The 25,126-nt window shown below is 37.1% G+C and overlaps 1 pseudogene; it reads right to left on the bottom strand.

Moving 5' to 3' along the window:
• Positions 1-23,186: 23,186 nt before the first annotated feature.
• Positions 23,187-24,615, bottom strand: LOC132609193 (ATP-dependent zinc metalloprotease FTSH 6, chloroplastic-like; annotated as a pseudogene).
• Between the last annotated feature and the right edge of the window lie 511 nt (positions 24,616-25,126).

The raw sequence follows: 25,126 nt of genomic DNA, 5'->3' as shown, positions 1-25,126 counted from the left end.
GTAGGTGTTAGGCACCCTAGTATTAAGGATCCGTAGTATATGGTTGACCTTCAAATTCCAGTGTGTGATTATTTGCTTGAACTGTTTATTTAGTGTTAATTCTCCGCATTTATAAAAATTGTCATTATTTGCATACCATTTGATTTTGGAAAGAAATTGAATATATCTCCCTTATATATGGGGTAGTTTAGGTTCGGATTTATAATATCCGGATAACAATAGCCTCCTTTTATATATAAGGATAGTGTATTTTTTTTGTACAACCACATATATAAAAGAAAGTGTTTTTGGTTTTATGGCGTATGTATATAAGCATATTTATATCCCGTTTTACTTAATCACACACTTCGTTTTGGGTCAATTCGTATAGTATGTTATTTATATCCCGTTTTACTTAATCACACACTTCGTTTTGGGTCAATTCGTGTAGTATGTCGGAACACCTTATCCCGAAACTTCGTATTTACGAACGTATTTCATTTCTTACAAGTTATGAAAACGATTTGCTTTGTTTTACGTAACCATGTATATGTACAAAAATTGGATTTCATTTATTGTTTTTGGGTTGAGCATAGGCCCAGAATCCCTTAGTTTTATTTTAGTTTTTAGTCCAGAATTCTTCATTTAAATCCGTTTCAATTTGTAAAATGTAACCCTTTTATTTCAAAACTGATCCGGTTTAAAAAAAAATACCATAACACTTGCGATCTTGAAAATTCTTTATCTTTCCTATTTAACTTGTATCAAAAATCATCATTTATTACTCTAAAACCATTGTACTTAGTCTAGGATTTCGAAATTTTTTTGAGGATTTAAAAGTCAACTAAATAGCATATGTACCGTTGTCCTAAGACGACTAGTTCATAATCAAAAAATTCCAACAAAATGTGAGGTTCTTACAAGTTATTTACATAAAATGCTCAAATAAAAATGAAATAGCACCAATGAATAAAGAGAGGGACACGCTAGGGGTGTACCAAACCCCTAGTTAACCATTTTCACTCATGGTTGGGCCTTCAATGCGTCTACGTTCATATTAGCTTTCCTTTCTTTTTCCATGAAGAAGAAATCATTTTTCTTTCGAAGGAAGTGACCTGTGGGGCCTTGACCCAACAGGTTTGGCTTTGACCGGCCCGAATGGCCCATGCAGTGAAGAGGAGAAAAAGAAAAAAGGGGAACCCGGTTAGAAAAATATCACTGTACTTACCACAATTACACACACACACATATATATATATAGAAAGCAGAATATGTATACATATATATGATTTCCATGTTATTGGGCCTGGAGTGCCGACCCGAGCCCCTACTTGTTCCCTGTTTTTTACTAAGTGGATTAGGCCTACTTCTATATTGGACTAAAATGGGCCAAGCCCAAATTCGCACTAAGTCTAGATTTGGACTAAGATTGAAGCTTAAAAAGTTTCTATTCCCTTTGTACTCAATGTATATGACTATCTTGCTTCACATATACTTCTGATATACCCATGACATAACATATGATATGTATATCAAATGTATACCATATGTATACCTCTTCTTCTTTTCATTAACCTATGTATACTTTATATATATATATATATATATCTGATCCTTAAATCTCATCCCTTATGTCTGTGATTCAACTAATCAATTAATCAGCCTTTATATTTTGAGCAGAATCCTATCTAGACTAAAGCCACCATGGTCTCATTTTAACCAGCTAAATGCTACGTTAAGAGCTTAATTCAATCTAACACAGTTCCCAAATGGTTGAATACTAACTATAAAGGATCAAATCAAACAACATATACTACCACTGGTTATGATAATTTTGAACGAGAAAAGATAACCTCAACCCAATAAGAGAGGCCACAGGTAGGGGATTCATGAATTAATGACCATGACACTAGAGTTCAAAGTACAACAAATCCTCACCAAACAAATTGTCATCAAGAAGTTCCTAGTTTAACAGATTTATACGGACATGTGCAGGGCCTAAAGATCATTCATGCTTCACTCCAAATATCAACAAAAAGAAAAAGGGAAAAACATAAACTTTAAACAAAAAGAGAGTTATATAGAGAGGAGTTGCAAGACTCATGCATATACCTTAACTCAGATATGATGGTGGAAAGACACTATGACTTTTATTTATAACAAAATCTTGGAGAGGAGGGATAACATAAGAGTTCTTAACACAGGACATGTAATTATTGTCTCTACTATCCAGTTTAAAACAAAACTTTGGTCACTGAAGGCTTCGTATTAACCAATTCCTTTCCCTATTCCCAGGATATTAACAACATAAAGGACAGATTCATCTTATAACTTCCGACAGCTTATTTAGGCATTTAATAAGTTCATTTTACTTTCACCCTTTGATTCAATGATGAAGATGAAGAACCAATGGTGCATTCATATGGAAAACTCACAGCCCATAGACTCATAGAGTATGTCATTACACCTTTTATTTGGAGGAAGGTACTCTGAACCAAGTTGGAATTGATTCTTCCCAATCCTCTCTCCAAAGTGACTTTAAATTGCTTCTCTATTGTCAAGTGGTTTTAGTTTGCTTATGAGCACTCATGGCTACATAACACCTTCATTGAATCAACCCAATCAATACACTTGACTAGACTGAGCTCATGTGATTGCTTTTAATTATTTAACCTAGAGTTCTAATCATAAAGCAACTTTAAATCCATTTATACCATAAAACCTTTCAGGAAAACACATTCTTATTTTTAGCCCAAGTTACTCATATCAGAGCAAGACAAGGTCAAGGGGTAACATTTCAAGTCCTAAGGGGAAACTAAACAATTCTGCCAATCTTTCTTTAACTGCGGTACTTCATATTCCCTATCTAAATTATGACTTTAGGCAACAACACAAACAGCTAACCAAAAAAGACTCAAACAAGTCCAAACACAGACTTCTCATTTACTTCTCCCCTCTTACCTCTTTTATCTTTTTTAAAACTAGTAAATCAACTTTAATGAAGCAATGAAGACCATATGGCAAGTTTCATGTTCAAACTGACAAAACTATATACTTGATAGGGAGTGATGTTGTTATTTCATTTTTTCGGTTTATAATTAGCAGGACCATTTAACACATAAATAGCAAACATAGTCATCTTACCATTTCCAATTTTAAAGCTTATACTAAATCTTTGATAGTTTCAAATTCCCTTTACTTGAGATGATCAATCACAAAGACTACTCACTACAAATCCCCACTTAGCCTATGCATGAAAATTCAGACTCGATACAAAATGGACAAGTACATCAATGATCCAAATGATTAAACAACAAACCAAGCATCATTAAACACATCTTAGTCCAGACAGTATCATAAGTTATTGAATCAATACTTAAGCTAATAACACAACAAGCAATCATCATCTAGCACTATTAAACTAAATCACACACAACTGCATCAATATCTAAATTTAGTAAAGAACCAAATAAAAGCTATAAAGAGATATGGCTGAAGGAGTGGGCTTGTTGGAACTGGTTCAAGAATGAATTTGTAGCCTTATGCTTCCTCAACCAGTCCTCAGCCACACAAATAAAAGAAAAATCAAACTTTTGAAACTAAAAACTCAACTTGCCGCCGAGTCTTTAAAATTTTAACTTGAAATCCCAAGTTTTGAGTGTTGACACCCAATTTTGGCCCTCTTTTTTCGTTTAATTAATTTCACTATGCTTCTCAGTCGTGAAAATTCCCCAAAAATGAGTTTGGAATATTTTCGCTAATTATTACGCTATTTTTCGAGATATATTTCTCTAAAGTAAAGAACATTTTTATTGTTCCTTAGAAATTACCAAAAACATCATATTTTATAATTAAAAATGACTAAACATTTTTATAATTAAAATCACCCGAAAAAAAAATATGTTGATATTCGTATATCAATATTGGCATTGACATTTTTCCTTTAATCCTACTTATTACCGTATTAATCATCTTCTACTCTATTTTTAAACTAAATGCATATATTAAATTACTTGTATTGTAATTTATATAGGTGCATATTTTTGGGAATTAATTAGGACAAAGAAGCATATTTTAATTAATTGATTAAAGTAAAAAGGGATTAGAAATTAAATCATCTATCCATAATATTGAGTCAATTCCCTTTTCCCCTTAACCAAGATCCGTGGCCCAACCGTCCTAGCCCAAAACTTCAACCCGACCCGGCCCAACACCTAAACTAAAAACCCCCTAACCTCTTTCAGTTCAACCAAAACCAAATGACCTCTACCCTTTCTCTCTAAACCAAACAGCCCTAACCAAACGACCCCTTCAACCAAACGTCACCTCACCGCCCCAACGCCAAGTGGATCAACGGAAAACGTAGACGTCGCCTCCACTGCCACCACGTCCCATTTTCCCTTTGGTTGACGTTGTGGCAGAACTGAAAAGAGCCAGCAAAGAGGTCATTTCAACCTCAGTAGAAGAGGAGTGCAATGAACCGCCGGTTTCAAGCTCGACTCTCCTTCGATTCAGAGGGTAATGGAGGAATAGACCATATTAGACCCCAACAACTCTTCTCCTCTCATATATAAACTGAAAAGGTGAGATTTTTCACCCCTTTTCTTGATATTACCCATCAAAATCTTTTACCAGAACTTCCCATCAGAAAAGCACCACATTTTCCCCCTCTTTTGTTTGAATTTCAAATTTTAGCTTCCTATAGAAGCTATTGAAGTCCAGGATTTTGACTATAAATAAGGCCCTTTGGGCTGTGTTAAAGATAGGTTGAGGAGTTGGAGAGAGAAAATTTTATTTACTCTTAAGTTGAATTGGAAAATCCCTTTCTTTTTCATAAGTCTTCATAACTAAAAAAAACCATAGTTCTTCCTAAGTTCTCAGAAAATCTTGTTTTAACTCTAAGTTCTTTTGGTGGTATAATTTTGGTTGTTCTCGGCTAAGCAAGGATTGCTTTAAGCGGATTCAGAGACTCGACGACTACACTAGCCTCAGTTCGTTGTCCCGGTGAAGGTACGCGGTTGGGAGTATCTTTGGAGTTGTAGTAACTCCAACCTCTACCCAGATCTGAAGAATCAACAGCTGTATTCTTTGTTCGAGCTAGCGGTCCCATCTCATTCCCGTCTTGAGTCTCCGTCCTTCCTCTTTTAAAAATTTCCCACCTTCGTATCAGTTTATATATGTTGTTTATATCATTCGACTAACATTTTGTGAACTTGCTATTTGTACATATGCAGTATTTGGTTTGTGTTTGGATTTGTATAAACCAATCGAGGATGATGGTAAATTTAGTCACTACTTTTTCCTCTCCCCTTTGGATAATTAATCTTGGCTTATGTGTGTTAGAATGATAATCGCCAAATGATTTTCAGCTTTTGTTTATGCACTTTCAAGTTAAAAAATGATTTCCAACTAAAGGAAATTAACTGAAAAAATCCTTTTTGAATTCATTTCTCATCGAACTAACGTTTCTTTTTAAATCCATTTTAACAAAAGTGAGTGATTTAAATAAGGGTTTCAAAAGGATAAGATACATATTTTATGGGTAATCATTTTCTATATAATGCTAACATATGGAACAGGTCAAATTCATTAAGTTTAAATGAGAAAATTATATTAGGGCCCTAGTATAATGGCTCAAGCTATTTTAAGAGAGCTATAAGATAAAATATTCCATTTTTATATACACGCATACATATATATACTATCTTATTTTTAGTAATTTCTTTAATCATCTCTTCATCATGTGTATACGCATATATTATTTCCATATCACAACATAGCTATTTTTGAACCATTATATACCATTTGTCATAGGATATAAATATCGTACATATACATTATTTTTTCTAAAAAAAAATATGCATTTCTAATCCTCTCATTTTATACTATTGTATACAAAAACACATAATGAATATATACATATATATATATATATATGTTTACATCTCATTTATACTAACTACTGCCTCTACAATAATCATACACATGTACCATTTTTATATACATATATATTACATATACTATCTAATTCTTTTACATATCACATATATACATTATTTTCTTATAAAAAATATACCCCTTTTTATTCTATATTATACATACTATTCTTATATAAAATAAATGTCATGCATATTTTCCTCATGCATACATTAGCATTAACTACCTCCTTTATAAATATGCATTTACTCACATAGTTATAACTACCTTAAAACCCCCTTTTTTATACAAATAGTTTTGGGAGAGTAGTTTCTTTTCGCAGTTCTTTAAAATAGGTAATAGTAAATAATTAAATAATCTCCCTCTAGTGTTAATTAAGCTAAGTTTGAAGACTGTCTTCGGATACGCTCTGAGGGATGCTTAACACCTTCCCCTCGAGGTAAATAAAACCCTTACCTAGAATCTCACAGGTTTCAAAGACTAAAAAATAGAGTTTTTACATTTTTTACAAATGGTTTCCTAATATTTCCTAAAATTAGACGGTGACTCTGAAAATTTGCAAAACCAAAGGAAACATAGTCATAAGTTGTGAATAGTTTTAATCCATTAAAAATAGGGCATAATAGCATGGCGACTCCGCTGGGGACTACTCTAGGTTTTGACTTTGGCATACTTAGTTTAAGAAGGAAATACTTGAGGGATGTTTGTTTATTTATTTATTTATATTTGTTATTACTTGCTATTTATGATTTGCTATATTTGAAAGGACGTAGCCAAAGCCAAACTTGTGTCCCTTATTTGTTTGAAAAACACTACGTGTTACTGCTTTCCTTACACTATCATCACACTTCCTATCGAGTCTTGGTTGTACACTTACACACAATGTACACGCGAGTTGTGCTTTGCGCTTCTCCCAATTTCTTTCAAATTCTTTAGTTTCAGAGGTCGGTATATAAGTCTAACTCCGAGCCACCTCGCAATTGTCCGGTCCCATTCTCAAAATCTAGGAAAAATAATCTACTCTTAGAAAGTTTTAGGTCATGCTGCATACACCCTAAGCAGGATAATCTAAGGTATTGTCACTGCAATTAGGTAGCCTCCCTTTTGTCAATAGGTTTTGAACCTAACGACATGCTCTTTTTGTGTGAAAATGATAAATTGATCCAAGTACTAAACTGTAACGGATTCGGTACAATAGGCTTACCTTACCCCTCGTTTCTTTCAGATGGAAATTAACCAGAATATCCCTAACAACCACATGGTCTCTGGAGCCCCCCCATAACCTGAAAAACTGGTGGTCCAATATCAAGGTTGCACAAGGAAATGAAATCAGGAGACATTTGGGATCTCTGACAGCATTGTTGAATATTCGGGCTAAAAAAGTGCTCACTAAGTTGCTGGTCGAATTCTGGGACCCTACTACTGTGATGTTCAAGTTCAGGGATTTCGAAATCACGCCTACCCTGGAGGAAATTAGCAGTTTCACAGACTTGCCCTTTGAAGGGAAAAGACCAATGCTGCCGTTAATCATGTCTGGCAATAGGTTTCTACGCACTTTAGGTTTGGATATTTTTCCCTCCTTAAGGAAGGTGGAGAATGGGTGGGTAGTCTTAGAATATCTTTTTCAGATATTTGGATGCCAAGAGAGTTACGATAAGTATTTGGAGGAGTTCACTTGTACTAGAGAAAAGTGGGAGAGAGTTCGCCCTATGGCTTTTACATTTGCTTTCCTAGGGATCATGATTTTCCTAAAAGAAAGGGCCATATTAATATCAACTTGATGCCTGTGGTCCTCACCATGTTCACAGGTCCCGAGAGATTGACAATTGTACTGATGTTTGTGGCAGAAATGTTCAGGGCTTTGTCTGCTTGCTCGAGAGGGCACGATTTCTTTAGTGGATGCAATTTATTACTAGAAATTTTGGCCGGGGAGCATTTTTATTAGAGGGAACCAATCAATAACTATACAGAAGGCGTCCTCAATAGAATCCAGAGCCACGAGCAGAGGCTAAGATTTTGGATCGCACCAGTGGGGCAGGAAGAGTGGCGTGGCTATCTAACTAATCTCACAAGAGATGCCATCTAGTGGCGGTTCTCTTGGATCGCTGGAAGAGCATTGCTGAAAAGGAACTACGACTATTTCATCAAGTTAATTGGATTGGAAGGAATTCAACCATATGCTCCACTTAGGGTTCTACGACAGTTCAGCATAAATCAAGACATCCCTTTGTGGTCTTTCATTGCGTTAACGCAAAATAATTATGACGGTGAAATACCTCTTTCAAGGATAAGGGGGTTGCAGGAAGGTTGGATAAATGTGCTCCGTTCATCCATCAGACAGATAGAATGGTGTACTCCTAAGTACTATGCATGGCTGGTAGAGGAAGGCCTCAGAGCGCACCCGAGCAGAGAAGGGCTTCCCGGGATCACATATTATGAAAGGGTGTTTCAAGTTTCACATGAAGTATTAGCCCACATGTATCTTACTACACCCATGTACCGACAGGTTATTCCAGGTTATATTGATAACATGATACCTCCAATTGATGATGACAATATGGAAGAAGACCCAGAGAATTGGGAAGCAATCGAGGTAAACTCAGAAGAAGAAGAAGAGGAACCAGTAGAGGGTCCCCAGAGTACGACCCAGGGCTGCACTATGATCCAGCATATGATGGGGACGCCAATGACAGCCCGACTTGGCCCTAGACTATTTCTTTCCCCTTTTTCTTTACATTCCAAAAGAGCGTCGTATGGTCTAATCCCTTTGTATGCCCTCGTGACCACCCCTTGCAAGTTTATTTCAAGCTTCCATCAACCTATCCTTTTGTACGCCCTCGTGGGTATCCCATGTACTTTCATTCTAGGCTTCTATCAACCTATTTGTTGTAAGCTCTTGAAACCACTTTTGCTAAATGAAAGTTAAGTTTATTCCGAATCCGAAATGTGTTAAACCTTGGATCAATTTATTATTATTGTTTGAACTGTAGGCTTACCTCTAGTAAAAAGAGGCCCCACAGTTAGGACGCGCTTGTTTGCACATCGACTTGACGTAATTACTTGATTAAACGTGTTACTCGACTCTTTCTAACGCTTACAGGACAAACTTTTTTTTGTTTTTCGATTATTTTTAGTTTGTTTTTATCCCCCCAACAGAGGTTGATATGTGTTAATCTTCAAACTGGCTGAATCGCGCTACAATTTGAGGTCTAAGGGAAAAATGACTATCACCAACGAAGTCAACCCAACTTCTAACCTTGCCATAACGAATGAAAATCCAGGAAGCTCAAGAGAGAGGATTAATCTAAACGATAAAGAAGAGATCGCTTTGCTAAAGCTACAACTTGACGAACTAAGAGGAGAGCTGTGCCAAGTTCGGGACCTGACCCATCTCACTGTGACTACTTTCCTAAACCCACCTCGCTTTCCATCCTTGGATTCACATATTCCAGAACACTTCCCTCCATCCACACGCCCACCTCCAGTACCCCTTTCTTGTTCCAACCTACCTTCAGTCACTCTCGCAAATTTACCAAATCCACCTAAACAAACCCCTTACGTCCCCGACTACACCCATACTTCACAAAACCCACTATCAATCCAGACTGCTACCCCAGCTACTTACCTCACCGCGTAGCACATACCAGGGGCACACGTTGACACCCACGAGCACCACGTGCCACCGGTATATGTAGCCGGGGCTCTAACCTTTACCACTCTTATCACAGTCAGGGTCCCGTTCGAGGTGGATCAGTATGCAGAAATGGAAAGAGATGCCAAGATAGGAGAAGATGAATCAATCATTAGCCAGCTACACAGTCTAAGGAAAGAAATGAGGAGCATGCGAGTCACTCGGGGAAGTGAGAGTTTGGATTATGATGATCTATGCATACACCCGGATATTGGCATACCAGTAGGGTACAAACCTCCTAAGTTTGATATTTTTGATGGGACGGGTGATCCTCATGCACGTTTGAGGGCCTACTGCGACAAGTTAGTAGGAGCGGGAAGGAACGAGAAATTGAGGATGAAATTGTTTATTAGAAGTTTGTCAGGAGAGGCACTCACTTGGTATACTCGCCAAGATCCTCGCAAATGGAGCGACTGGTAGGATATGGCTGGGGATTTCATGACTCGCTTCGGATTCAACACTGAGATCACCCCAGACATGTTTTCTTTAAGCAACATACAAAAGAAAGCAATTGAATCATTCCAGGATTACGCAAGACATTTAAGAATTGAGGCTGCCCTAGTTCTGCCCCCATTGGAAGAAAGTGAGCTCAACAAGTATTTCATTTGAGCTCAGGAAGGCATATATTTTGAAAAGATGATGGGATCGTTAGGCCAAAAGTTTGCTGATTTGGTCAAAATGGGAGACTTTTTGGAAGAAGGAATCAAGTCCGGAAAGATTCAATCAATGGCTGCGCTGCAAGCCACAAGCAAAGCCATACAGTCAGGTTCCATCAGCGGAATTAAGAAGAAGAATGATGACGTATCTAATATCACACCTTTCTACCGGCGAGGAGAGTCATCTCGCCCATACCCCACAAACCCCTAAGTCTCTGCTCATGCCTTTTATGTCCCGTACCCAGTTTATAATGCCCAACCGCATTACAACCCACCACGAGCCCCCACTTACCAAAACCCTCCAAGACTTTACACCCCTATCCAAGCACCCGTCCACCAAAATAGACCAGCATATGCCCCAAGACCTCACCCAACTCCCGAAGTCAGAAATACCCGAACCTATACCCCTATAGCCGAGCCTTTAGCCCAGTTATTTGAAAGGTTGAGGACAGCAGTATTATTGCAACCAATTGAAGGAAGAATCCCTGACCCAATTCCTCGAAACTTTGATGGGAACAGACGTTGTGCATATCATTAGGGAATTCATGGACATGACACTGAGGAATGCTTTGGTTTGAAAAACCAGGTTGAAGCTTTAACAAGAGTGGAGCAATTCAGTGCACTGCAGCGCCCTCGAATGTGAACAACAACCCGCTACCAAATCATGGAAATCACGCGGTTAATATGATATCATTTGATGAGGAATATGACTTGGAGAGAACCATTGTACCCGTTGGAAACACAGAGGCATTTTTCGCAACATCCCCAACTACTCCCATCATCGCGGTACAGTTGAGGGCACCGGTAATTGTCCAGACATACCAACCAAGATCCGTGGTGACCACTGTTGTCGCAAAAAAAACATGATTATGATTCTAGGGCAGTCCCATGGGACTATCAATCGAAAGGGAAGGCTAAGATAATGGAAAGTGCAGTCACCCATGGAATGACAAGGTCAGGAAGATGTTATATCCCAGAGGATCTAAACAGAGGAAGTTCAGGCCAAGAGCACAATCAACGGAGAATTCTGGAAGAAGATGCTGAGGTAGCAGAATTCTGGAAGAAGATGCAAACCAAAGATTATTTAATCTAGGAACAGTTGAAGAAGACACCTGCCAAAATATCGATCATGTCCTTGTTGATGAGTTCTGAAGCCCACATGGATTCTTTAGTTAAGGTGTTGAGTGGAGTATGCATATCGAATGAGACGACGAGTGAAACGCTGGCTACAACAATCGGATAGATGGTTGAAGCAAACAAGATTTCTTTCCGCGATGATGAACTTCCACCAGAAGGAACAGAACACAACAAAGCACTTCACATCACTGTGAGGTGCGGAGATAAGGTTTGTATCTAGGGTACTTGTTGATGGAGGTTCCAGGTGTAATATTTTCCCTCTCAACACCTTAAGAAATTTGAAGATGGACACAGGAGAAATGAAAAAAAGTTGTATGAAGGTACAAGCTTTTGAGGCTACACAAAGGGGTGTCATTGGAGAAATATGTCTACATTTGCAGATCGGGCCCGTAGAGTTCCCAGTCCTTTTTCAAGTAATGGACATATCGTCAACTTACAACTTGTTGTTAGGAAGGCCATGGGTCCACATGGCTGGAGCCGTTCCTTCCACTTTGCATCAGTGTTTGAAATTCGAATGGGGTTGGGAGCAAATTGCAGTTCAGGGCGAACTCAGTCACCCCGTCTATTCTGAACGCTCTATCCCGGTCATTGAAGAAATGGGAGAATTAGATGGGGCTACCTTTCATTCTTTGGAAATGATGTAAGCTGTAAAATTAGGTGAGATGGTAGGATCTGATGAAATGAAGATGTCAAGCGCGACAAAGATAGTAGCGTCAGAGATGTTAAAGTACGGCTACCAGCCAAAGTCCGGGTTAAGCCCAAAATCTGATGGCATAACTGAACCAATCCAACTGAAGCAGCATAAGGGTACTTTTGAGCTCGAGTATGATCCTATGTTTGGAGAAACTAGCGGCATCAAGAGAATCTTTGTGCCGGAGCAAGTTCTTATCCAGGGTCAGATGATTGTGCCAGTGGTCGATGAAGATATCATAGAAGGAATGGAGAACCTGTTCGCGACAATGATCAAGGAGTATTATAGAGAGACTGAACCAGATGCTGAGATACCGATTATTTGTGATGCCGAACTAGGAGAGATCTTGCTGAATTGGACCGTCAGTCCATCCTTGGTTCGTCAGGAGTCTTGGTAGTGTGGAATTGTAGTTTGTTTTCAAAATAGCATGATCAATTGAGGCTTGAATCATGCTTATGCACTTTTGTCATCTGCCTCTTTCTTTAAAAGCATTGAATGCTTCTTTAATGAAAATGCATTTCTTTTTTTCTATTAAAAATATCATATCTTACTTATACTCGCTTTTCTTTTTCAGCACTCAAACTAGTAAAAACAGTCATTCTATGATTAAGACATGTAACGAAACCGTTGAGCAAAAGTACAAACGGCGAACAAGATTACGAGGAATACGATAAAATCATGATGCCAGAGAATCTTCCACAAGAGATCGAGCAACATGAGAATAAAAAAAACTGAACTTGGATGAAACTGAGATAGTTAACTTGGGAGACGACGAAACAGTGAAGGAAACTAGGATCAACATACACTTAGAAGCTGAATAGAAGCAAGAATTGTTGGAATTGCTTAAGCAGTATGTCGACGTATTTGCTTAGTCCTATGATGACATGCCCTGGTTGAGCACCGACATCATCTCTCATAGGCTACCGACTGATCCCACCCGCGCGCTGGTCAAGCAAAAGCCTAGGAAATTCGAACCAGGGCAGTTGGTTTTAAAGTGAATATTTCCTCATCAGGACGAAGCTAAAGGGAAATTCGCACCAAATTGGCAAGGTCCATACGTGGTTCATCGAGTACTTTCACGATGAGCATTGATTTTGGCAGAAATAGATAGTAAAGTGAGCACGAAGCCCATCAACTCAGACTCAATCAAGAAGTAATACATCTAAAGACAGTCAAGCTAGTCTTTTCTTTTCCGTTGTAATTTGCATTTCTATTGTAACATAACTACGCTGACCTGACTTCCCACGGTGGGATACTTAGGCAACTCACATCGGTTCCGGTCTCTTGTAATAAAAAAAACCCCCAAAAACACTATCTTCATGTAACTGGAACTACGATTCAACCTGACTTCCCTCGGTGGGAAACATAGGTCCCCAACGGATTCGGTCGCTTTATTAATCTTCTTTTCTATTGTAATTGAACTACGTTATGACCTGATTCCGTTTGGATACGTAGGCAGCCTGAGTCAGGCTCGGTCATTGCATTATTTTACCCCTTTATTGTAATTGAACTACGTTACGACCTGATTCCATTTGGATACATAGATAGCCTGAGTCAGGCTCGGTCATATCACATTAAATATCATTTTCTTTTCATTTCTACCCCCGAACTACGTACAGACCTGATTCCTATTTGGGATACGTAGGCAATCTAAAAAGGTTCGGTCATACCCTTAGGAAACCTTTTATTTGTAATGTAACTATAGATTAGGATCGGTCTCATTATCAAAGATACGCGACACTTGGCTTGAATACGAAGAAGCGTCATCAAAGGAACAGACTATGCAGAGACATTATTTGGATACAGGCATCAGAATGGAGAAGCTCAATGCGTTTCGGAACATGTCATAATCTAAAAAAATGATAGAGATTTATTGCATTATACGTAGTATATATACATGCATATCCTATTTCTAAAAACCATATATATATTTTCTTTTCAAAATGCATTTATGTACTTTTCCACCTACCAACTCTCTGGACAGAGATCTTTGCAGCCGAAGAAACTCAAAGGATTCAAGTGACAAAGCTAGAGCCACGATCAACACAAATCAACACCCCTCTCCCAAACTAAGAATTTTTCTTTGAGTACAGGATTGACAAGAATTAGGATGAGATGACATCAAAACGAGTTTCCAGTGGACGTGTCACAAGACGCATTACTACATCATGAGCCAAATAACTTTCTCCTATTTTATTTTGTAATCTTAGCTTATGCACCTCTGAACGTTTCATTTAAATTTGCAGGTATCTCCAGAAGCAGGGTCAAGGTTGATTATTCAAAGAAGGGGCCCCCCGTAGCAGCCTTGTTCCTTAATAATAACTCCGCCAATTGGAGATCTTCCTTCTAATTGCAACAAATAATTCCATCAATCAGAGATACAATCTAACTGCGACTAACTCTGCCAATCGGAGATACGATCTAACTGCGATTAACTCCGCCAATCAGAGATACGATCTAACTGCGACTAACTCCGCCAATCGGAGATATGATCTAATTGTGACTAACTCTTCCGATCATAGATACTATCTAATTGCGTCAACTAACTTCGCTAATCAAGGATACCGTCTAACAACGTCAATTACCCCGCCAATCGGGGACCGCCATCTAACTTCGCCAACGACTCCGCCAATAGGAGATTTTACTGTACATTACAGTTGCTCCGCCAGCCAGAAGCCTCTACATTACAGTTGCTCCGCTAGCCAGAAGCTTTACATTTCAGTCACTCCACAAATCGGAGCTTTCAATTCTAGTTTGTCTACAATCCCTTCCTTTATTTTCTTATATTATTATTACATTACAACTTTAAACTGCACATGTATCTTTACATCTTTTTCATATGAACACAATACAACGTGGAACTATCTCTGCCACAACGAACTGAGGCCCCCCGCTTGATGAGGATATCAAACTCACAAGCTAGAGTCAATGAATCCGCTCTCCGATTGCTAATCAGTTTTTCTTCCATTTTTAAAAAGCATTTACATCCTCTGAGAATCTACATTCTGGGGACTCAGTCAAATTCTTCCACATCCTAAGGTCGTCATAATGCGATACTGGACCATTTTAAGGGTCAGTCCTTTACGACGGGTTGATATGATCCTATGACAGCACGAAGATGCATTTGTGTAGAGTCTCGCTTATGGGCATGTTGCGGCCTCCACATTTATAATTGGGGGACTGCAAAACTACATCTCGTCTTCAGAAAGATCTTTTTCATCAGCAATCTTCTCCCCCCAAAATTTGACCAATCTTCCTAACAACATCTAGTGTCACCATAATTCGACACTGGGACAAAATTTTGAGAATCCCTCAAAATTTTCTATCTTCTCGTTTTCTTTAAAAACACATCTGAATTAATTCCCATCCTCTTCAATACGTAGGGGACTCAGAGTCAAGCCAGTCATATTCCATTCTAGCTATTTTCGCTCATATTGAAACCACTATCCTTTCCATCTCTGAACCCTCGTGTTACCATAAATACAACACTAGGACAGATTTTTTAGAATCACTCAAAAAATTTCAATAACTCAACCTTCCAAATCTCCAATAAAACTATTATCCCATGTCCATAACAAGAGAGACAGTTTCCTCATAATTCAGACACTGTGGTAAATTTTAAGGACCTCTCAAAATTTTATGGTCTCCTTGTTCGAACTACATCTACCTGATTCTCTTATGACCCGAGATATGTAGGCTACTCATGAACCAAAGTTCGATCGAATTCATAAACTCACCTCTCGATTCCCAAAAGAATTACTATTTTTCAGTTGTACTCTTTCCAAATCCAATCTGATTTACTCGTCGGGACAAAATCGGGTTTACGTTAACGTCTTTGCCCAAACTCTTTCATCATCCCTGGTCGAAGAGGGACAAGCTATTGACACCCAATTTTGGCCCTCCTTTTTCATTTAATTAATTTCACTATGCTTCTCAGTCGTGAAAATTCCCCAAAAATGAGTTTGGAATATTTTCGCTAATTATTACACTATTTTTCGAGATATATTTCTCTAAAGTTAAGAACATTTTTATTGTTTCTTAGAAATTACCAAAAACATCATATTTTATAATTAAAAATGACTAAACATCATTTTTTTTATAATTAAAATCACTCGGAAAAAAAAATGTTGATATTCGTATATCAATATTGGCATTGGCATTTTTCCTTTAATCCTACTTATTACCGTATTAATCATATTTTAATCTATTTTTAAACTAAATACATATATTAAATTACTTGTATTGTAATTCATATAGGTGCATATTTTTGGGAATTAATGAGGATAAAGAAGCATATTTTAATTAATTGATTGAAGTAAAAAGAGATTAGAAATTAAATCATCTATCCATAATATTGGGTCAATTCCCTTTTCCCCTTAACCTAGATCTGTGGCCCAACCGTCCTAGCCCAAAACTTCAACGCGACCCGGCCCAACACCTAAACTAAAAAACCCCTAACCTCTTTCAATTCAACCAAAACCAAATGACCCCTACCTTTTCTCTCTAAACCAAACAGCCCTAACCAAATGACCCCTTCAACCAAACGTCACCTCACTGCCCCAATGCCAAGCGAACCGCCGGACAAACGCAGGCACCACCTCCACAACCACTACGTCCCCTTTTCCCTTTGATTGACGTTTTGGTAGAACTGAAAAGAGCCAGCAAAGAGGTCATGTCAACCTTTGTAGAAGAGGAGTTCAATGAACCGCCGGTTTCAAGCACAACACTCCTTCGATTCAGTGGGTAATGGAGCAATCGACCATATTAGACCCCAACAACTCTTCTTCTCTCAAATCAAAAATGAAAAGCTGAGTTTTTTCACCCCTTTTCTTGATATTACCCATCAAAATATTTTACCAGAACTTCCCATCAGAAAAGCACCACCTTTTCCCCCTCTTTTGTTTGAATTTCGAATTTTAGCTTCTTATAGAAGCTGTTGAAGTCAAGGATTTCATAAATAGGGCCCTTTGGGCTGTGTTGAAGATAGGCTGAGGAATTGGAGAGAAAACTTTTATTTACTCTTAAGTTAAATTGGAAAATCCCTTTCTTTTTCATAAGTCCTCATAAATAAAAAAAACCATAGTTCTTTCTAAGTTCTCAAAAAATATTGTTTTAACTCTTTGGTTGTTCTCGGCTAAGCAAGGATTGCTTTAAGCAGATTCGGAGACTCGACGACTACACTAGCCTCAGTTCGCTATCCCAGAGAAGGTACGTGGCTAGGAGTATCTTTGGAGTTGTAGTAACTCCAACCTCTGCCCAGATCTGAAGAATCAACAGCTGTATTATTTGTTCAAGCTAGCAGTCCCATGTCATTCGCGTCTCGAGTCTCCGTCCTTCCTCTTTTAAAAATTTCCCACCTTCGTATCAATTTATGTATGTTGTTTATATCATTCAACTAACATTTTGTGAACTTGCTATTTGAACATATGTAGTACTTGGTTTGTGTTTGGGTTTGTATAAACCAATCGAGGATGATGGTAAATTTAGTCACTACTTTTCCCTCTCCCCTTTGGATAATTAATCTTGTCTTAGGCGTGTTAGAATGATAATCGCCAAATGATTTTCAGCTTTTGTTTATGCACATTCAGGTTAAAAAATGATTTCCAACTAAAGGAAATTAATTGAAAAAATCCTTTTTGAGTTCATTGCTCATCGAACTAACGTTTCTTTTCAAATCCATTTTAACAAAAGTGAGCGATTTAAATAGGGGTTTCAAAAGGATAAGATGCATATTTTATGGGTAATCATTTGCTATATAATGCTAACATATGAAACATGTCAGATTCATTAAGTTTAAATGAGGAAATTATATTAGGGCCCTAGTATAGTGGCACAAGCTATTTTAAGAGAGCTATAAGGTAAATATATACTATCTTATTTTTAGTAATTTCTTTAATCATCTTTTCATCATGTGTATACGTATATATTATTTCCATATCAAAAAATAGCTATTTTTGAACCATTATATACCATTTGTCATAGGATATAAATATTGTACATATACATTATTTTTTCTAAAAAATACGCATTTCTAATCCTCTCATGTTATACTATTGTATACAAAAACACATCATGAATATATACATATATATAGATATGTTTACATCTTATTTATCCTAACTACTGCCTCTACAATAATCATACACATGTACAATTTTCATATACATATATATCACGTATACTATCTAATTCTTTTACATATCACATATATACATTATTTTCTTATAAAACATATACCCCTCTTTATTCTATATTATACATACTATTCTTATATAAAATAAATGTCATGCATATTTTCCTCATGCATACATTAGCATTAACTACCTCCTTTATAAATATGCATTTACTCACATAGTTATAATTACCTTAAAACCCCCTTTTTATACAAATAATTTTGGGAGAGTAGTTTCTTTTCGCAGTTCTTTAAAATAGGTAATAATAAATAATTAAATAACCCCCCTCTGGTGTTAATTAAGCTAAGTTTGAAGACTGTCTTCGGATAGGCTCTGAGGGACGCTTAACACCTTCCCCACGGGGTAAATAAAACCCTTACCTAGAATCTAACAGGTTTCAAAGACTAAAAAATGGAGTTTTTACATTTTTTAAAAATGGTTTCCTAATATTTCCTAAAATTAGGTGGCAACTCTGAAAAATTGCAAAACCAGAGGAAACATAGTCATAAGTTGTGATCTAGTTTTAATTCGTTAAAAATAGGGCATAACAATGAGCATAAAACTCAAGATCAGGGTTTTCTTATATGCATAGTTGTGTCCAAAACCTTTTTTTTTTCAATGAAATAGGGGTCCTATTTATAGAACCCCAAAAAATGTGAAACCCTAGTCTTCATACGATGTGGGACTTGTGGAATTTCTAACAGATGTGTTTGTCTTTGGCCATGAATGGTCCAGATCCCATCAGATAACTAATCGAACGGCTGATTTCGAGTCAATCTTCCCTCGATCCAACTCATTCTTGAAGAACCAATAGGAATTGAGGGTTCAAAGAGGTTGAGCCAACGTAATAAATGCAATGTGTACTGAATCAACGGAAAACATGGAAATAGAGAGAGAGAGAGAGAGAGAGAGAGAGAGAGAGAGGGACGAGAATTACCTGTCTTAGGTGGTGTTTGGTGAGAACGAGTGAAGAACGGATGGGTTGCACTAATTGCTACCAAGTTCGGGCATACAAAAGCTATTAGAGGACTGAACTCCTCTGCCAGATCGCCGTTTTGGCAAAATGACAGAGGAGAGTGGAAGATTTTATGGTGGCGGCTAGGGTTTTTTGTAAACCCCGAAGAGAACAAAACATGAGGTGTTGTTTGCCCTTTGAAGAAATGGGAAATGAGAAAGGGGTATTACCCCTTTAGCTTCGTAATTGGGCCAGGTCAGTCCGTTTATGGACTGGGCCCGGTCGGTTATTTTTAAAAAGGAAAAAGTGGCAATTAGGCCACCATATACGTATATATATGCCATACATGTATATTCGGGTATATATATGTATATGTGGAAGGGTTAAAAAAATTACTTTGAATAAATGACCACAATCTAAGTGATTTAATTAATTTAGATCCCATGATTAATTAATCAATTAAATTAAAACACTGCTAACCGTGTAAATGGGCTTAGTTTTGCAAATACGTCCTTAATTGACTTTAATCTAACTGGTTATTCAATTATGGTCATATTTGACCTAATTAACCAATTTAAATTTAAATTGCAATAATGACCTTAATTAATTTGAACCAGTGAATTTAGCTATTTCAATAAGACCATAATTAAATCAATTAAGCCATTAAAAGGCTAATTTTGGAAAAATGACCTCGATTGCCTTAAACCATGAATTGGTTACTTCGATTGTGGCCATAATAAAAATAATTAAAGCAATTAAGGGCTAGTTTTGTAATAATGACCTTAATTGATTTGAACCAATGAACTTGGTTATTTCAATTAAGGCCATACTTGACTAACGACTAATTATTGTGGAATTTAATCAAAATTAAACAATAGATTAATTATGATTAATTCTAACAAATTATGCAAATGCATATTGAATATACAAAATTAAGGATTGAGTGATAAAATGATTAATTTATTCAATTAATCAGATTCCTTGAATTAATCAAAGTGAAATGCTTGCTAATTGAATTGTTTCAAATTATCTTCTTGATTGAATTTTAGCAAATATTCTGTATTTAATTATAAAAATATGTAAATTAATTTCCAAATGATTTATAATATTATAGAATTTATTTTTCCAACTGAAATGGTAAAATATTATCTAAATAATTTAATAAGATCATTTGACTTGTAGAAAATACATATTTCACTTGAAGTCCAAGGATTCTGGATAATTAAAATAAATTATAGGAGGTCAAATATCAGGTGTCAACAGTACTTATTGGCCCACAACATCCAACCACAATTAGGAGTGGTGCATTCCTCCTTATAATATTTGTTGTTACTCTTGTTTGGTTTAAAACAAAACGGGGTCTTTATTGTAGCTTTCTTCAATAAAAAATTTAAATACTCTTTGTTCTCAAATATTTGCCCATAGTAAAAATCGGTTCCATCATTGAAGTTGTGGTTGCTTTGTGAACCACTTGGTGGCTGCCCATCACCCTCATCATCTCTATCACACTCTTCGTCATCACTATCAGGATCATCCATATCCATAAAATGATCACCCATGCCCTCATGTTGTATTGAATATTCAGCCACTGGCGGCTGTGGCAGTGGTGGGTCTGTCGGTGGGTGTGGTACTGCTGATGTAGAACCAACTTGAGACCTCTCAACAACATTTATTCTTAAATCAGGCCTAGAACTATCAGCAGCAACATCAAGCATGGACAATACCACCTGTCTATCATTTGTTATGAAAGAAAGATGGGTTTTTCCCCTAGTGGGCAAAGCATTAATCATATAACTAATACGCAAGTCGCTAGGCTCACAATTTAACTCCCCGCTTTCTGTTACGCTCGTAACCAAGTCATTATACGTACCATTGCGATGCACAGCAATCAGCACTGTCACCTTGCTCACAGAATTCCAATTCCAACATTTTGGGGTCTCCTCCCATTCAACCATGTAATCACCACCTACTATAATCGACACCATAACAAAATCTATAATAGACTATGACTTTGGTCTATGCCTGGTCGATGACTTGTTGATGACTGTGGTCTATTACTGACCGAAGAGCTGTACCAGATGCAGAACCAAAAAGAGTAGGGATAAAGCTCTTACCAACTGCGAACTGAGGTATTTGAATGGAGAATTGACGGACTGTCGATATGAGGCCATAATTTACGCCAGAAAGTGAGCTTTTACAACAATGAGGAAAGCTCCTTCTTAACGATTTCTACCAGATTTTACTTACAATGGCTAAACTATGAAAGCTTTCTATCGTTAGGGACCGATTATCTGGTGAAAAGCTAGAATTTTAGCCGGAAAAATGGTCTGAAAATTGCAAAAAATGGGAGCTTTTAGAGGGAAATATTTTTTTTATTTCTATTTCTAGTAATAAAAATACTGGGACTGTGGGGGCCAAAGTGTAGTTTTGAAACTTTGGGGCTAGGGTTTGACACAGCACATCTCTGACATGCTGACTGAATAAATGGTGGCCAAAGCATCAATTCTGAACACTTATGGCCTTTTGATAAAATAACTTTTTAATATGGTCTTTTGGCTAACTCCCTCAAGTTTGTGAGTCTTGAACAAATTAAAAGAGAGGGTGTAATAAAGTTGTACACGTTTTCTAATGGAAAAAGGTAAAAAGTGGAGTAATCTTTTCAATTATCAAATTAAATTTCCATTCATATGTAAGTGATTTGTCGGAGACATTCATATTTCCAAATTTATAGTGAAACGGTTACTGCTATCTTTCCTTTCATATGAAACAATTTTACCTCTGTGCTAAAAAGTACTCGTATCTACTCAATATTAAAAAAAAAAAAAAAATCAAAGGACGATAAAAAATGGGGCTCCCAGAAAAACTGGGGGCCTCAAGCATCTGCTTTAGTTGCTTCACATTGAAGCCGGCCCTAGGGAGGAGTCGAGAATTTAAATAAAGATATGGATTTTTCTTTTAATTTAAAGGCTTCCATGGATCGTTAATGCGCAAAAAACACAATTTGAGTTTGACATCTCAAGCTTTTAACTATCATCGAGAGAAAGCTAAATTTTGTCCCATCCAAAAAAGAGGGCCAGGCTTTTCGTTACCAAAGGTCTATGCCATGCTCTGTGGTCAAGGGGGTCTGAATATGTAGTTGTCAGGTTTGGTTTGATTGCTACTAAAGATTGACAAGTTCCACTTGTCCATCTTTACAAATGACTTGCCTCGGAGTTCACGGAATGAGTCAAAAGTACGGGAAAAGAAAAAAAAGTCAAAGATTTTATGAAATCAAGCTAAAAAAGTTAATAGAATATATAAAAAAAAAAAAAAAAAAAAAATATAGGGACAAGAGATTGAGAGTTTTCTTATTCATCTAAATATTGTTCAAGAGTCTTCATATCTAATGTCACTATTTATAGGATGATATCGAGGGACACAAGGAGTTGCCATTACATGACATTCACTACTAAAAAAACAGGTTTTACCGACCTCAAAAAAATGGCTATTTCCGACCTCATGAGGTCGGTTTTGGCCAAAAACCGACCTCAAAATCAGGTCGGAAAATAGTGGGTCAGAATTATTACCGATCTCATGAGATCGGTAAAGTTTTTTAGCCGGGTATTAATTAAATAAAATACCGACCTCATTAGGTCGGTAAATTATATTAATAATATAATGATATGAGTTTACCGACCTCCGGAGGTCGGTAATTTATATTAATATATGATATATTTTGCATAAAACCGACCTCATGAGGTCGGTAATTTATATGAATAGATGATATATTTTGTATAAAACCGACCTCATGAGGTCGGTAATTTGTAATTTCTAGATAATTTTGCAGAAAACCGACCTCATGAGGTCGGTAATTTGCAATTTCTGGGAATATTTTGCAGAAAACCGACCTCATGAGGTCGGTATTCTGCAAAAAAAATGGTAAGATCCAGCTGCTCTTCCAGCTGCCCCCTTGTCAAGATGTAAACAATTTTATATTCAACTAAAACCAGCTCAAATAGCTGCCAACAATTCACCAAACTACTAAAAAACATAAAACATTAAGCTACTTCAACAACCACATATATTACAACCAACAATAGTTTCTGCAGTTGTACATTGGAAGTAACGTTGCTTAGGCCTCAATCAGTTCTCTAATTGGTTTATTCTTTATGTTATCTGATGGGATATTAGTAAATTCCGAGAGTATCGCTCTGAACTCATCTCCTGTAAGAGTCTCCCTTTCTAGCAGCACGTCTACTAATTTATCGATTGCCTCTCTGTTATTCCTTATGTGGCTCTTGGCAATTTCATATGCTCTTTCAATTATGTGCCTTACAGATGCATCTATGTCTTATGCTAGTTTCTCTGACATTTGATTCCTCGCTAGCATTCTCATCACCAAATCGCCACTTTGTGATGCTGGATCCATTAACGCCTATGGTCCTATCTCAGACATCCCAAACATTGTCACCATCTGCTCAGGATACAGAAACATTGACAAGTTAATACTTGTGAGCATTCGACTATGTTCTTTTATTTGGTGCGACGAGAAAATGTGTTAAGTAAATACATGTTTTGCTATTTGAGTTATTTGTTGCAAGTCTGCTGCTGCACCAGTAGTGATCTCTGGTTCACCAAAAATTATTTCCTCTGCTGCTCTACCTCCTAAGCCTCCCACTATTCTAGCAAAAAGTTGCTTCTTAGAGACTAAGGTTGGATCTTCACCAGGAATGAACCATGTAAAACCGCGAGCTTGCCCTCTTGGGATCAATGTGACTTTTTGTACTGCATCATGGCCCGGGGTCAATGTCCTACAAGCACAAGAACTCACTATTAGTACTTTGTCTTTTTATTACAAATAAGACAAATATTACATGTTAGATGAGGAGTGGGTATGTTTTCAACTTACTTAAAATAGCCATTAATAAAATCCAACATAACGATCGAAGCTACCTCTAGGATCACAATTCACAAAGCATCCCGCGTTCACGCAGTGTACGGGGAAGGGTCAACCCATGGGGATGTAATGTAGGCAGCTTATCCTGACCAAGCACCAGATTCCACGGTTCAAACCCGTTTACCGTTGCTCCAAGGCTCCCTTTCATGCAAAGATTATAAAACAGTTAAATCAAATGCTTTCTTGCATATTTTTCTGATGTATTTACCTATACCACAGACTTACGCAGCACTGTTCAATATAATGTGAACAGCTCGATAATGTGTTAGGATTCTCTCTCACGTGCAATCAAAATAAACCACACTCCTTTTTACTCATGATAGTTTCTGATATACTCCTACCAGTGCAAACAAAATACAGCAGACATAGACGTATCATTGCAAAGTGAACAAGAAAGTGGTGCAAAAGAGACTAAGCATTTCATAAACAACTAAGTTTGAATTCCCTCGTCTCCACACTCACCCCCCCCCCCCCCCCCCCCCCCCCAAAAAAAAAAAAAAAGTAAAAAATGGTGCAAACGAGGTTCAAAAGTTTATGGTCTGTTGATTTTACAAGTTAGCTAGTAGTCCCATTAGCAAGGAGATAAATTGAGATGCTCAAGTTTCTCTCGGACAAAAAACTATGACAAACGAATTGACATGTATCTACATATGTTAAAAACAAATAAACAGGCACAAAAGAATGTAAAAGTAACTACATTATTATATTCTTTGTGGGTATCATTAGACCAAATTAAGGTTTGAGTCAAGGAGAAGGCAAGTAGTAATCTTTGAGCAATGAGTTGTCATGTTTTTCATCAGAAAACTATAAAAGCAAGTAGTATCAGTTTATTTCTACTTTCAAAGGGGTCCCAATGCCTTGGAGATGGCTGTTTTATACCAATTAAAGACAAGGAAGTATATAATTGAAGGTCTCCCTATATTTTAGTTCTATCCAGGCTGAATAAGTACCAAACTTCCTGAAAGACAAAA

The sequence above is a fragment of the Lycium barbarum genome, chromosome 9, assembly GCF_019175385.1.
Source record: "Lycium barbarum isolate Lr01 chromosome 9, ASM1917538v2, whole genome shotgun sequence".
In the NCBI taxonomy this organism is placed as follows: Eukaryota; Viridiplantae; Streptophyta; class Magnoliopsida; order Solanales; family Solanaceae; genus Lycium; species Lycium barbarum.
The sequence above is the reverse complement of the archived record's forward strand: the minus strand, read 5'-3'. Positions and strand labels throughout refer to the sequence as shown.